Genomic DNA, 15,926 nt, shown 5'->3' with positions numbered 1-15,926 from the left:
GTACTAATGGTCTACCAGCACCCGGGCCTGGCTCGTGCCATGTGGTGGCACTTTAGAGCCGGTTCGTGCCGAACCGGTAGTAAAAGGGGGGGGCTTTAGTCTCCACTCTTTAGTGCCGGTTGTAGAACCGGCACTAAAGGCCCTTAAGAACCGGCGCTAAAGCCTAGTTCTGCACTAGTGTCTCATGCATGTGAGAGCATCTATCTCATCTTCTCTCGTGATAAATCTTCCCTATAAATAGGGCAAGTGTTATGCAAATACTCATATCAGTCAAGTTCAGAGTAAGCTCGAGGTCCATTTAGCTGGTTAGTAGTGTTGGGTATATATTCCATATTTCCATTTCCATATGCCTCCTGCCAATAAGTTTCTCTGTATGCATCATCCTCATACAGAGGCCGGAGTTATCCTTCTTTTCGAAAAAGGATATATGACTAGCATTAGCGTTATTTTTATGCGTATTCTGAACCAGAAAAGAAAGACGATTTGATGAACTGTTTGGACCAACTCTTATTGTGATTTGTAGTCTGAACTGAACTATTTTGATCAATTGTTTGCAGCTCACCGAATCGAGGATGAGCTGCGCCGCCCCAAAAGCCCCCACCGGAGAGGAGAAGAAGACGTCATGGCCGGAGGTAGTGGGAAAGTCCATCGAGGAAGCCAAGGAGATCATCCTTAAGGACATGCGTGACGCCGACATCGATGTCCTTCCTCTTGGCTCGGCGATGACCCTCGACTTCAGGACCAACCGTGTCCGCATCATCGTCGACACTGTCGTGACCACCCCTTCCATTGGTTAGCAAGCTTTGCGAGCGAGAGACAAAATGGATGCACTTATGCATGTTGATGAATAAGTAGTTTCAATAGTCATGAATGAATAAATACACGCTCACCCATGGCGTGTGTCGATGTACTTATGGTTCAATTGACTTGACCAGTTATTTTTAATTTATGAGATGTCGGTTTGGTGTTCACGTGTTTACTAAAACGCTCATGAAATATGCATTACTGTGGGCATGTTGCTGGATTATTTCAACAACTTAGACCTATTGTTGTCATTAGAATAAAATATACTAATCACACCATAATCTACTTAGAGAAGAACTCGAGCCCCATGATATATCTTAAATGGATTCTTTCTTGCTTTGGACAAACTTCTGAGATGAGAATTAGTTTTATTGTGACTGCGTGCCTATCAACATTATTGTTGATGAGGCTTAACCTTTTGCTCAAACCCTTTGCCGACATATAAGAAACATGATATACACATCTTTTTTTTCTTTGAGAAATGCATGAGATAAGTGTTCCCATATATTAAGATAGGAACACTACTAGGAAAGGGCCTACTAATGGCACACCAGTTTTGCCTACTAATGGCGCATCACTGGTGCGCCATTAGTATCACGCCACTAGTATTTATTACTAATGGCGCACCACTGGTGCGCCATTAGTATCTGGTATACTAATGGTGCACCACCCAGTGCGCCATTATATAGAACACCATACGCCAATGGTATGCCTCCCAGGGGGCCATATTTAACCATGTGCTTTGGCATACTAATGGCGCACTGCGGGTGGATGCGCCATTAGTATACTTGGCATACTAATGGCGCACTGTTTAGTGATGCGCCATTAGTATACTTTGGCATACTAATGGTGCACTCTGTAGTGATGCGCCATTAGTATGAATATTAGGTTTTTTTTTTACTTTTCTGATTTTTGCACAGGTTACAAAATATATTATTTGACAAAATATAGACAGTAGCACACAACAACAGCAGATTTATTGAATACAATAGAAGATTAGTCTCCGAATACAATTCATCATATTAGTCTCTGAATTCAAAAGACCGAACAAAGATAAAATATTACAAGTCTCGAGACCGCGAGTATCGAGTTTGTCTTCACATTACAAGTCGATGTTGATCATCTAAACTACCATCACATAGAAGAGAGTTGTGTCATCACGATGAGAATCATCGCGATGAAACTGGTCTTCATCCGGTTCCTCCAACGCTCCCTCCTCTCTCCCGCTAGATAGCGGGCGTATCTAGATTCCGCCTCCGCCCTAGTGGTGTACCCTTTGTAACTATTACCGCTGAAACGGTGAACATGTCTCCGACACTCCTCCCAGTCGTCGTAGACTCCGGGAACCTTACCCTTGTACACGACATACGACGGCATCTCTATGCACAAGACAAACAACAGACAATACATAAGCAATATATAAGTATGCAACAAAAGGATCAGAAGAGAAAAGCAAGACATTAATAGCACGATCCATGGTCCTACTAATAAATAGCATCGATTACATCTAAGTTGAATGACTGTCCAAACCAAAGAGACATACAAGTTCATTAAAGTTTAATTACAACATGAGCCAATCAATGTTTCAAAACTACACATAGCATCACTACTTTCGACTCGACTCATGGGACCGGAGCGTGGATGAAGCCGCCGTCTGTCGTGATGGTCATGAAATCGCGGGCGTTGTCAGCCTGCATTTGTAGCGTTGTGTCTACCTCACTGTTGGACGGTTGATATCTGAGGTAGAACTGCCCCGAGGTATGAAGGACATCTTGATGGATGATTTCCGCCAAGTCCGACTGGATGCGAAAGAATTCTTGTCTGATGTCCGCGTCCTGGATTGCCGACAAGCTCGCGGCCCAATCTTTGAGATTATCTATGAGCAGAAGGTGATGATGGTCCCTTACAGTCGCCCGCATGTGATGGAGGGCGTAGTAGGCATCCTTCTGACCGCCAGGCGGCTGCTTGACGCAGCAGAACGTCGTATTGTGGGCGAACACGTGCTTGCCGTACTTACGAACTTTCCTGGTGAAGGTGCCTGCAGATTTGGCGCAGCCGGGGAGAACATCATCAAGAACTTTCTTGATATTTGTGTAGTCCATCTTGGAGTCACGGTTCGGGTCGAAATACGTGGCCATGGAATATTTCGGGCTTAAGAGGATGAGTGTGTAATGTGTGTCACTGCACAGAACACGGAATGTTAGAAAAAAAGAACGATCGAAATCTAAGAAATCATATGTTACGGGGCGGTTGAGGGGACGACTTACTCGGGAAAGTAAGGCACGAGGAAGTTATCCTTATCTGGGTTTGCCAGAATGACGACTTCGAGGTGTGAACTCGCGACTTGGCGGTTCCTAGCGCTGCCCAAGAGCTTGGCACGCATGTAGAAGGGGTCGACTATCACGATGTCCCGGGTCTTGTCTCTAATGATCCGCATCTCCATACTCAGCGAAAACAGCCGAACGAAGGTGTAGTGTAGCGGATGAAGGTTAAACATAGCAAAGATGTCATCAAACCGCAGGACGATCGTACCCCCGATGTCACCATCCACAAAGCCCTTGCCCTCTCGCACCTTGGCCACGAAAACCGGTTATGCCACATCATTCTCTCTTAGACGCCGCTTCTCCAAAGAAAGAATACTGTCGTGCAGACTCCGCATAGCACTGGTTGCAGCATTGAGCATATTTGTCGGTAGCATCGCCCTACCCGCCACATGCACCCTCCTCGAGATATCCTTAGGTGAAGGTGGCCCGTCCTGAGCACGGATCGTACTCGGTGTCGGCTGGCTCGCACCGGCACCCTTTTTAGTCTTCCGTTTCCGGCTCTTCTTCTTGATCTTTTGTAATGGGACCGAGTTCTGCTCACAGACCGCCTTCTTGAGCGTGTTGGGGCTGATAATATTTCGCACCTCAGCTATCTGAGGCTCAGTGAAGGCGGCAGCTGGAGGCGTCTCCTGAGAACTGAACGCCAGACGACGCCTGTTGCAACCGGGTTTCTCTGACGTACCAGCTAGATCGCGGTCGTCTTGGTTGGGTTCTTGAGAAGGAGGCCTGCAGAACTCGTCATCGTACCCATGTTCGGCAAAGTACTTATCAACGTTGGTAGATGTACCGTTGTCGTCGTCGTCCGGATCCTGTGCCATAGGGATGTCCGGCATGTCTGGTAGCGTTGCGGCGTTCTTGCCATAGTTTGGCGCCGGCACGACTGGCGGTCTTGTCTGTGGGGTGGTGTCCCCGCCCCCAAACGAATCTGGCTCTTCGGCCAAAGCAGGGGCCAGCTTACGCAGGCGCTGAGGGTCATCTCATCTTCTTCGTCGGCCCCAGCGGGTCGAATCGGAGGTAACAGCTCGTCGCAGCCTAGCAGCACCTGAACCACTTCAACCCTATACATTGTGGGTGGCATCGGATTACCGTGGAACACGAGGTTGCCCAGTTGAACGATTCTGCCCTTGGCGACATCGACCAACTCGCCGCCCACAAAGTGCAGGAGAGTGCAAGGCACGTCGGCGGCGCCCTGCAAAAACATGTAGGGCGTCAGGGATGCCCAGTCAAAGGCAAAGAGATGGAGTCATCGGCCGAGAGGCTTAGTTACCGTGATGCCGTCGAGCTCGGCTAATGTCGAGGCACCGCCAATGGCGGGCGTGCAACTGACGGAGGGGCCGCTTGCTGGTGAGGTGCCGACCGGCGTACACCCGGGTGCATTAAGCTCCAATGCCCGTGCCGGCGCCGGAGACACGAATACCGCCTCCGCCGGAGACACCAATGGCGTCGCCTGCCCGCTGTGCGAGTTGCTGGCCATGAAGCTAGGAACCGGGGGAGGCCCTGTTGGCCGCCCGCAATCCACGTCGTCAGCCCATGAATCAACGTAGGCACCATGGCAGTGAGCATCGTTCCAAGTTGTTGTTGCACTTGCTCTTGGACAAGCTCCGGAATCCGCGCCACTTGTGCCTTGAGTGCTTCAACCTCGCGCGACTGGATTTCCGAGCTGGTCTTTTTCTCCTTTCGCCCACCAGCGGTATAGTATGATGACCATTTTGTGGACAAGCCTTTGCCGGCCACACGACCAGCTGACGTCGGCTTATCGAGCTTCTTCCTCCAACTCCTGGGACAGCTCCCAAAATTGCTTGCCACCCGAACCGCCGGCCACATCGTTGTGGGCCATGTTTTGCTCTAAATAGGAAAAAAGTTTGGTCAAAAAGTTGGTTATTGTCAAGGAACAAGATCATGGTCTCATCATTTAGGGTTTGTCGACACCGAGGCATCCTAAAAGCTAAGTTTTTATCATTTAGGGTTTGTCGACACCGAGGCACCCTAAAAGCCTAAGATCCTACTTAACTAAGTACTAAGATACCCCGGCCCATGCATTAGTCGCAAGTACCCCATATGTCCTATTTTTAGCAAAGTCATGCTAAAATTCACGGAATAGCATCCATGGACAGCAATTATGTCTTCAGAGAGTAGCATCCATGCATCCAGTGGCAACATCTTGCATACATGATCAGGAGTACATTAAAATCTATTGATTAGTTCTTGTGCTCATCCAGTAGCAACATCTTTCATACATGATCAGTAGTCATGTACCAAATTTTTTTTAAACTGAATTTGCAAATCACCAAGAGCTCTACTAGTTTCAGACTAGATTTAAAGTAAATACACTAGAGTATTTGACCAGTAGTCATGTGAACTCTTTGAATTTGTAAACACTTCCAGACTTGAGCATTGAGAGTTCACAATTGCAAAAAATGTCCCTTGTTCCTGAACTTGTATTGTACTCCATTTATTCAAGCAGAAAGAAACAAACAAGGTCTGAAGAAGAATGAATCCATGATGCTTCCAGACTTGAGCATTGAGAGTTTCAGACTAGAACTCACCTCGATGGACGCGGTCGCAGACGAGGTCGTAGACGGCGGCGGAGCAGAGACAAGGTCGCAGACACGGTCGTGGTGCTCCGGTGGACGTGGCTGCATCAATCGTTTGAATTGGCATTCAATCAAACACCTCACAGGCAAGAACAGAAGGTGGAGACAGAGAAGAGAGGGGATCGAGCAGAGAGGGAGAGGGCAAGGAGGGAGGAGCAGAGAGGGAGAGGTGGGAAATGGAGGCGGGGTGAGTTGGATGGGCTACCTGCGGGCGTAGAAGACGGGGGCGTCGTCGGGGACAAAGACGTCGACGTTGTGGATGTTGCCGCCGCGGGAGGCGATGCAGTCAGAGATCCGGGATGGTGAACTGCGCGCGAAGGCCAGGGGAGTCGAGTCAGTCTAGGGGGAGGGAGCTTACGGGCGGAGGAGGACGGGCGGAGGAGGAGGGGGCTTACGGGCGGCGGCGAGACGGTTGCGGGTCGGCGGCAGTCGTCGTCCGCACCCCGTGCAGTCGCCGGTGGCGGGATGGTTGGGGGCCGCGGCGGCTTGCTGTCCGGTGGGCGGCGGAGGAGCTGCAGTGGTGGGGGCGCGGGGGCGGCGGCGCACGTAGGGCGGCGGCGTTGTGGGTAGTCGGGGCAGCGGCACGCAGGGCTAAGAGATGTGAGATGGGATCGGCCGGGGATTGGGGCCGAGATTTTATTCGGGGGAGGTATAGCAATGGCGCACCCTCCTCTGGTGCGCCATTAGTAACTTTTTTTTCTGACAGCAATGGCGCACCCTCCTCTGGTGTGCCATTAGTAACATTTTTTTCATTCTTTCTTGTTGCATCTAATAATTTGTTTTTTATCAAATTTGCTATTTTCATGAGGACTAGAACAGAAGATATCATCAAATATCATCAATTTTTTTTTGAAAATATCATCAAATTTGTTTTTTTATTTTTAATTGAAAATATCATCAAATTTGTTATTTGAAGATATCATCAAATTTCTTATTTGAAAATATCATCATATTTGTTATTTAAAAATATCTTCAAAAAGTGGGGGAGGGTGCGGGTGTCGGCGGCGGCGGTGGAGCGGGCCGGGGGAAGGTGCGGGGTGTCGGCGGCGGCGGTGGAGCGGGGGAGGGTGCGGTGTGTCGTCGGCGGCGGTGGAGCGGGGTAGGGTACGGTGGGTCGTTGGCGGCGGTGGACCGGGGGAGGGTGCGGGAGGTCGTCGGTGGCGGTGGAGCGGGGGGAGGGTGCGGGGCGTGCTCGGCGGCGAGGGGGATCTGGCGAGGGGGATAGCTATCGAGAGGGGAGGGGGATCGAGATCTAGTGTCCTCATGAATATTCAATATTTTTTCATATTGAATATGAAAAAATATCATCAAATTTGAAAAAATATTCATGAATTCAAAACGTGCCCATGAAATTTAAAAATATTCATGATATCAAAAAGTGCCCGAGAAATGAAGGCTACAATTTAAATACAATCGATCTTAGCTAGCTATCTGTTCACAATCTTTTTGCCCTTCTTTTTCGCAAATGGAGTCCTTCTGTGGAACGCACGTCCTTTAGGTAGGGTGGTCCTGCTTCTTCTTGTGGTGTATGCTGCTACTTCATCGTCGTCGTCATGTTCGATCTTTGGGTCACCGTACTTGTCGAAGTCTTGCTCATTGGCTACTCCATCCATTCCGATGATCTTCCTTTTGCCTCTCCTCACGACAACACGACTGGGCTTTGACGGGTCGGTAATGAAGAAGCATTGGTCCACTTGGGAAGCCAGTACCCATGGCTCATTTTTCGCGGTGACGTTTGCGCCCGCGGTCTTGGATTTGGCTTCGGGTATAACCATGGTGGTGAAATACCAGTCTTCTTTTAGGACGCTCTTGGCCCATCTGACACGGAACATCGGGACCTTCTCTCCAGCGTAGCTCAGCTCCCAGATCTCCTTGATCCTTCCGTAGTATCTGTTGAAAGTGCGTTATATCGACTAGAGGGGGGTGAATAGGCGATTTTTATGAAAGTCTTCAAAACGTGAGTTATGAAGACAAACAGTGAAGATTATGCCTATTACTATGCAGCGGAAGTTAGATTACACTAGGCCAGCCATGGTCATGTATTCAATAGAGTGAAAGCGCAATGACAAACAGCTTCAGTGTAATAAGGATCAGGTAGGAAGAAGTTATGAAGCCGAACAGATCATACATTCATGTTGTGAAGACAAAAGATAAAGCAAGCATGCAATGGCTTCACAATGAATAACTGTAAGTGAAGGGAAGTGAAGATGAAACCAGTGACACGTTGAAGACCATGATTTGTTGGACCAGTTCCAGTTGCTGTGACAACTGTACGTCTGGTTGGAGCGGCTAGGTATTTAAACCAAAGGACACACAGTCCCGGACACCCAGTCAAGGACACTTAGTCCAAGACACCCAGTCCTCACCGTTTTCTCCTTGAGCTAAGGTCACACAGACCTCGCTCAATCACTCAGGTAAGTCTTCAAGGTAGACTCCCAAACCTTCACAGACTTCGTTCACTGGCAATCCACAATTTCTCTTGGATGCTCAGAACGCGACGCCTAACCGTCTGGAGGATGCACAGTCCTCAAGTGTAATAAGTCTTCAAATCACACAGACACGAAGACTTAAGTGATGCCCAATTTACTCTGGCTCTGGGTGGTTAGGGCTTTTCTCCTCACTAGGAATTTTTCTTTCAAAGGCTTCGAGGTGGGTTGCTCTCAAACGACAAAAGCCGTGCACTGAAATCTGAGCAGCCAACCGTTTATGGTTGTGGGGGGTGGACTATTTATAGCCACTTGGCAACCCGACCTGATCTGTCCAAAATGACCCTGGGTCACTAAGGAACTGACACGTGTACCAACGGTCGAATTTTGAACTCACACGGCAACTTTACTTGGGCTACAAGTAAAGCTGACTTGTCTGGCTCTGGACAAGATTTTCTCTCAAAGTCTTCGCTCGAAGACATAGGATTTGAATTAGGCATCACTACAGTCATTCTGACTGGTTCTTTTGGACCCCACTTAACAGTACGGTGATTCCTATGACACTACATAAATGAAATAAAACTATGAAGGATCTAAGTCTTCGAGTTCCATAAGCTTCATAGGGAGTCTTCTCATGTCATTGTCTTTAATATGAATATCTTCATAAACCACCATTGTCTTCAATGTCTTTGTACATTTTTAGGGGTCATCTCTGGTAATAAAACCGAATCAATGAGGGACTTCTACCTGTGTTTTCCTGCAATTCTCACAAACACGTTAGTCCCTCAACTAGGTTTGTCGTCAATACTCCAAAACCAACTAGGGGTGGCACTAGATGCACTTACAATCTCCCCCTTTTTGGTGATTGATGACAAACTAGTTGAAGTTTTCAACGGGGAACATAATTTGTGAAATAGTAAAGGAATTTGTCTTCATAAGTTGCAAGGGCTCCCCCTGAAGATGTGCATATAAGTAATTTGCCTTTTGAATGCAAATGCACATGGCAGGTTGTACTTGTGGAGATCCACTTCAACTTATGATGACAATCCACTATGCATGTGAAAGTATATGAAGATAATGACATGCATAATGGAAAATGGACGTCTGCAGTAAGAGATGAGTGCGGAATTTATCGTCGCACATGCGGAATTTATCTTCGCATAACGGAGTGACAAGCAGGTAGCAGACGGCCATCAAGGCTAAGTGTTACAACTCAAAGAAGCAAATGTAGCAAAAACGGGAGTTGTAAGCACGAAGCAAAACGTAGCAAAATATGAAGGCACCCGCCCATAGTGACCCGCTTGAAGACTATAACCATCATATGCTTCTCCCCCTTTTGTCAGTGATGACCAAAAAGGTTTGAAGACATAGAGGTTTCTACGCGTTCCCAGGCGCAGCAGGGTCGGTGGAGTTGTTTGGCGGCGGTGCAGACGAGCTTGGTGCAGATTCGACGCGCGTTGAAGCAGGTGGAGATGATGTCGCGTCGTCTTCTTCTTCAATAATCCGGGCAGACACGGTGGCAGCAGAAGAAGAGAACTCTGACTCTTCAAGTGATGGTGTGCTGCGCATCACCGCTCTTCTTGGAGGCGTGGAGTCAAATTTGAAGTGCTCTGTGAAGCCATCCTCATGCAGTTCAGCTTCAGGGCACATCATGGTGAGGCCCTTCCAAGTGCGGCGACAGGTCTCGTGTGTGACAAATGCATTCTTGGTTGCCAGATTTCTGATGCGATTGACTTCTTGCATGATGCTTCTCATCTGCCTCTTGAGCCAGTCGTGATGCCTACCTTGCTTTTGGTGAAGAGCCACAAGAAGCTCTCTGTCATTGAGTGCACGAGTGCGCTTCTTGGGTCTCTTTGCAGCTGTGCTGTTGGTGGCTTCAGTTGATGCAGGGGCACGTGTGGTGCCAGCCATTGGATACACTCGGGAGAGAGCTTCAACACCTTCAATATTTTGAGTGAAGCTCTGGTGTTCTGCATTCTGAAGACTTAGTGGTTGCTTGGCCGGCTCTGGATATATTGCTTCAGCAGATGTGTCCACATCTGGCAAAAATATCCTATGATTGCGGGCTGAGGGTTGATAGGAGATTGCAGAGTGAAGCTTGATCAGCCTCATAACCCAAGGAGCATAAAACTTTAATCCAAACAGTTCTGAAGCAGACGCTGCAAATTGACGGATGAAGAGATCCTGTGTATTGAAGCATTTGCCGTGAAGAATGCAGAAGATGAGAGTCTTCATTGCACCATCAATCGTTGCATATCGAGAGTGTCCCTTGACTGGCCAGAGAGTCCGCCTTATGATGTGATATATTGTTCTGGGCAGGTACTCTAAGTCTTCAACGAAGAACCTAGTTGGATAGGGTGCATTTGGAGGCAATGGCTTCATCATTGAGAGCATCTGACTCATATCTGGCTCAGGACGCTGAAATATGCTCTCAATTGCTTCATCATGGAGTTGGCACCCTTCTTCAAAGAATTCGCCAGGAGTGGGAAGGCCGGTAAGCTCAATTAGGTCGAAAGCATTGGCTTCATGATGGATATTGCCTGTCATCCACTCCAGGATCCATGTCTTCGGATCTCTGTTATAGCCTTTGATATGCAAAGTGGCATAGAACTGGAGCAGAAGCTCTTCGTTCCAGTGCTCTTCGTCAGTGATAAATGGCAGCAAACCCACTTGCTTGAAGCAATCCAGTGCTTCTTCCAGACCAGGCAGACCTGCAACAGCTTCAACCTCAAGGCGCTTGTGAGGAAAGATGCGGCCTTGGTTGTAGAGGATGCATGAATAATAGTTGCGCTGTTGATGGCTCCAGAACCTATCTGATACAATCCGTTCCCTTGAATAAGGGTTCTTGGAGCGGTCGAAAAACGTGTTATCTGCCCTGAAGCCGTTGATGTTAAAGGAACCAGTAGCTGATGCAGGACCTGGGAACCTTGGTAGTCGTGGGATCGGCTTCTGGACCTGGGGCCTGTGCGCAATATGATAGTTGAATTGTGGTCCGGCAGCAGACTCAGGCATAGAATGTTCAGGAGCAGTAGCTTCGGTGTCTTCTGAAGCTGTTGTTGGGGAGGGCTCCACATTTGCTTCGGCATTGTTTGTGGCAGCCTCAACATTTTCAGCTTCAGGCACGTTCTCCTTGAGAACTGCTTCTTGTTGGTGCGGGGGAGTTGGAGCTTGTGGTATTTCTGCTTGCTCTTCGGCTGATGCAGCCGGAATGTCTTCAGCAGCCTGAGCCCTTAGTCCTTTGCGAAGCCTACGGAGTGTAGGCGCCGGTGGAGTTGAAGTGGGTTGGGGCTCATCTTCCTCCTGTGGGCGATCTGCCCACGACGCATATTGTGTGATTGGCGTCAATGGACGACCAATACTGATCTATTCGCTTGTCTCAAGCTGAGGAAGGGCTGCATCACCTTGCACATTGTCTTGGGGACCAATGTCTTCAGCAGCATTGGGGTTGGCTGCTGGAATGTCTTCAGCGTGCGGAGCCTCTATGAAAGCAGGCTCATGCACTGTCAACTGACGATCTGCGTCAGGATAGCGGACGGAGAGGGGTTCAACGATCAAGGGCTCTGTGGGAGCAGCCCGAGATTTCTTTGTCTTGCGCTTCTTAATGATGGGTTCAGAGGGAGAGGCTTCAGATTGTTTTCTCTTTTTAGCTTCAGCCTCTGCAATCCGTGTCTTCTTGAGCTGTGAGGCGGTTGATTGACCCTTTGGCTTCGAGCCAGTCTTTGCAATGGGGAAGACAATCGGAGCAGTTTCTGACCTTGGTGCTTCAGATTCAGGCACAGCAGCCTTCTTTTTCTTCTTTGCGGCCATCCTGGGGTCAATGCCGGGACGCCCAAGTGCCTTGCGCTTCTCTGCCTCATTGTAGGCCTGCACGCAGCGATCAGCCAAAGTCTTCATGCGTTCTCGCGAGCCTTGAGCTTCAGCACGCGTCTTCAGGAAGCTCTCTTTCAGCTCATGCAACATGGTTTTGAAGTTTTTCACTTCTTGCACACTGAGCTTGGCCACGTGCTTCTTGAACTGAGCCTTTTCATAATCAATTTTCTGTTTCAGTTCTACAATGCGCTGGGCTATTGCAAGTTCTGAAGCAATTGCATCGTGAAAGGCAACGCTGAGGCCTATTGGTAGCTGCAGATCATTGAAGCTTATGTCTCGTGTGTCAAACCATTCATCGATGAAGTTGTGGATGATGGCGACATCAAATAGAGGCAGATTGTTGAAGATTTCAGCCTCCTCCTTGCTCTTGATGAGCTGCTCAAGAGCATCATCTCCAAGATCTTCATCGCTTGAGAGATCAATGGCTTCGCAGCGCAGAATGTCAGCAGCTGTGAGCTCTTTGCCTGTGTGTGGCCGAGGCTTCTTGGCTTCTTGGGGCTTGGACACTCGTGATAAGCCTTCTGACTGCACACTGGCTTCAGGAGGTGCAGTTGCTAAAGGCTTCACTCTTGCGATCTTGGGAGAAGCTGCTGGCTTTGAAGCTTTTGGCTTCTTCTGCTTCGGCTTCGGCTTCGGCGCAGCAGGGGCGTCATCTGACTCAGTATCTGCTGGAGGGTCATTCACAGTAGTCCCTTGGACTAGGATGCGAGTGATGAGGCCTGCAAGATTGGCATACGGCCCAATGATATTGGGATCGGCGTTGCGTGTGCCATCTGCCCTTGGTGAGGAGGGACCAGGATTGAAGTCAAGCCCAAATTTCTTCTTGTTTATCTTCGCTGACTTTTGTGCAAACTGAAAGTTGCGCTTGAAGAGATTATCATCGCGGCACCAGAGAAGTGATGACGGATGTGCTTCAGCTGGCTGTGGTCCTCTCACCATGCATGGATAGAAGCCTTGAGCAATGGCTTCGACTCTGGACCTGGGTACGAGATTTTTGTATAATACATCTCCCCACGGTCTCTTGATGGCGCACTTTTCCGCATATTCTTGAGTGACGAAGCGGTAGTGGAACCATTGCTCTGCCCAATATCTTCGAATCCATTGGATTCGTGTCTTGCGCTGACCATAGCTTTCTTCAGGATCAGTTTTGTACATTTCTGCCAATTCATCAGGCAGATCTTTGGACGTTTCACCACGTCGCTGTCTGCCTCCCTTCCTTGCTGCTGTTTCTGAAGCCATGAATAACTTGGAAGGCTTCAAGATGTTCAAAGGCTTCAAAGGCTTCCTTTTGCAAGAACTGGCTTCAGGCGAGTTGATGTGATGCTGCAAGTACTCTGCAAATGAATGCAGACTATGAGAACCAAAGGATTCTCCCACGGACATGTACCTGTGACAGCATTAAGGTGCAAGGGAAGGGGAAGAGGTCATATGCATTCTCAGAAGATTTTGAAGATAAATCGGTTTAGAAGACATTGACCTCATTATGCGAAGACATTCACTTATAGATAAGAAGTTGGTTCCAGATTTGTACGAACCCATAGATCAGTACAAGTGAGGAATCTAACTACTTTATGAAGCACAAGTGAATATACTAGGCATGTTATGAGATGCAGCGAGAGATTTAACTGGTGTGAAGAGAAACTTCTTATGGCAGAAAGTGACTAAACTATAGGATCAAAAGAAGCTGTAAAAAGAGGTTTTATTTACCACACTTGGAACTGCTAGACGAAGTGAGAGTTGAGGCCGAGCAGTTCGATCCTCCGTGCCCTAACTTGGCGACAGAAGACACCTACGGCGACGGCGGAGAGAGCGATGTCCGCTGTCGGCGTGAAAACGGCGTCGGAGAGGTTGCGGCAGTGAAGCGCTTCGTCGCCGGCGTCGTCGAGTGCTAGCGGTGGCGCTAGGGTTCGTGCGAGGGTGGAAGGAGATAATGACCACAGTGAATCGTGTATTTATAGGGATAGAGGCGGCACTGCGCTATTACGCAGGTACCCCTAGCGGTTCGCATTTGAGGCACGCGTGGCCAGTTAGAGGAAGATTGGGATTTGTTCCACGTCCCACGCATGCCTAAATTGTCGGGCGGTCGTTCCTGCTTCTCCGGATCTTATGTGGAGGAATGAGCATTAAAACTGAACTTTTATGGTTGTCACTATGTCTTCAACAGACAAGGACACAGTGAAGACATTCGACAGTTTCAACAGAATGCATATGACTTGGAGAGATAGAGTTTGAGATAGAAAGCATAGAGAGGTTAGGGTCCGATCACATTCACTTAGTTCAAAAAGATTCAACCAAGAAGACATAGCTATAAGTGAATGCTGTAGAGGACAGAACATCAGTACATATATATCCATATAATCAACGCAGTGAAGATAATCATGAAGACATACAGAGAATGAAGCCAAACCAATTGTGAAGACATTGAGAGGTAACGCCATGAGAGAAACACTTCAAAATGGAAAATTTGGTGGTGGCGTTACCCACCGTATAGAAAGTATTAGACCCAGACACGGCGCACAATTATCGTGGCGCTCCGAAGTCAAATTCCACATTAATGTATTCACACTTAGAATGTATGTCTTCATTGATTGAAGATATACGCTACTTCGTGTGTTGCACATCTAAGTCATCAATATGCATAAGTGTTAGGATGTGTGCCTGATCACAGGACATTTGAGGATTCCAAGATATTTAGCTCACACCGTAACTTGCAAAATATCTTCTCATCCAAAGGCTTGGTGAAGATATCTGCCAATTGCTCTTCAGTGTTGACGTGTATGATATCAATGTCTTCCTTCACAACATGATCTCTGAGAAAGTGATGACGAATTTCAATGTGCTTTGTCTTCGAGTGCTGAACTGGGTTGTTGGCAATCTTCATGGCGCTTTCGTTGTCGCAGTAAAGTGGCACTTGCTTCAGATGAATGCCATAATCCTTGAGTGTTTGCTTCATCCACAGAAGCTGAGCGCAGCAAGATCCAGCAGCAATGTATTCAGATTCAGCAGTGGAGAGTGATACACAGTTCTGCTTCTTTGAAGACCAACATACAAGTGATCGTCCCAGAAAGTGACATGTGCCTGATGTAGACTTGCGATCAACTTTGTCACCAGCATAATCAGCATCCGAAAATCCAACCAAATCAAATTCTGAGCCCTTTGGATACCATAATCCTAGAGTTGGGGTGTGAGCCAAATATCGAAGAATTCGCTTCACAGCTAAGTGATGCGACTCCTTTGGTGTCGCTTGAAATCGAGCACACATGCAAACACTAGGCATGATATCTGGCCTAGATGCACATAAATAAAGCAAAGACCCAATCATGGAGCGGTATACCTTTTGATCGAACCCTTTACCATTGTCGTCGGGACCCAGATGATGCTTGGCTGGCATTGGTGTTGTGAAGCCTTTGCAGTCTTGCATACCGAACTTCTTCAGGCACTCTTTAAGATATTTCTCTTGAGATATGAAGATGCCGTTGCATTGTTGCCGTATTTGAAGACCGAGGAAGAACTTCAGCTCCCCCATCATGGACATCTGATATTGCTCTTGCATCATATATCCAAACTCTTCACTATACTTCTGATTGGTGCAGTCGAAGATAATGTCATCCACATATATTTGGCACACAAACAGTTCACCATCATATGTCTTCGTGAAAAGAGTGGGATCTAGGGAACCAGGTATGAAGCCTTTGCTTTTCAGAAAGTACTTGAGTGTATCATACCAGGCCCTAGGGGCTTGTTTGAGGCCATACAGTGCCTTGTTGAGCTTGTATACCATGTCAGGATGTTTTGGATTTTCAAAGCCAGGTGGTTGTGCAACATACACTTCTTCTTCAATCTTGCCATTGAGAAAGGCACTTTTCACATCCATCTGATAGAGAAGTATGTTATGATGATTTGCATAG

At 47.9% G+C, this 15,926-nt stretch overlaps 1 pseudogene across 1 annotated transcript; it reads left to right on the top strand.

Annotated features, from left to right (window-relative positions):
* Positions 1 to 206: 206 nt before the first annotated feature.
* Positions 207 to 890, top strand: LOC147988583 (subtilisin-chymotrypsin inhibitor WSCI pseudogene; annotated as a pseudogene). Its single transcript, XR_015616092.1, has 2 exons — positions 207 to 305; positions 558 to 890. The product of XR_015616092.1 is annotated as a subtilisin-chymotrypsin inhibitor WSCI pseudogene (transcript).
* Positions 891 to 15,926: the final 15,036 nt, after the last annotated feature.

The sequence above is a fragment of the Triticum urartu genome, chromosome 1A, assembly GCF_056163025.1.
Source record: "Triticum urartu cultivar PI428250 chromosome 1A, HENAU_Tu73, whole genome shotgun sequence".
NCBI classification, from domain to species: Eukaryota; Viridiplantae; Streptophyta; class Magnoliopsida; order Poales; family Poaceae; genus Triticum; species Triticum urartu.
This window is presented reverse-complemented; position numbering and strand designations above follow the sequence as displayed.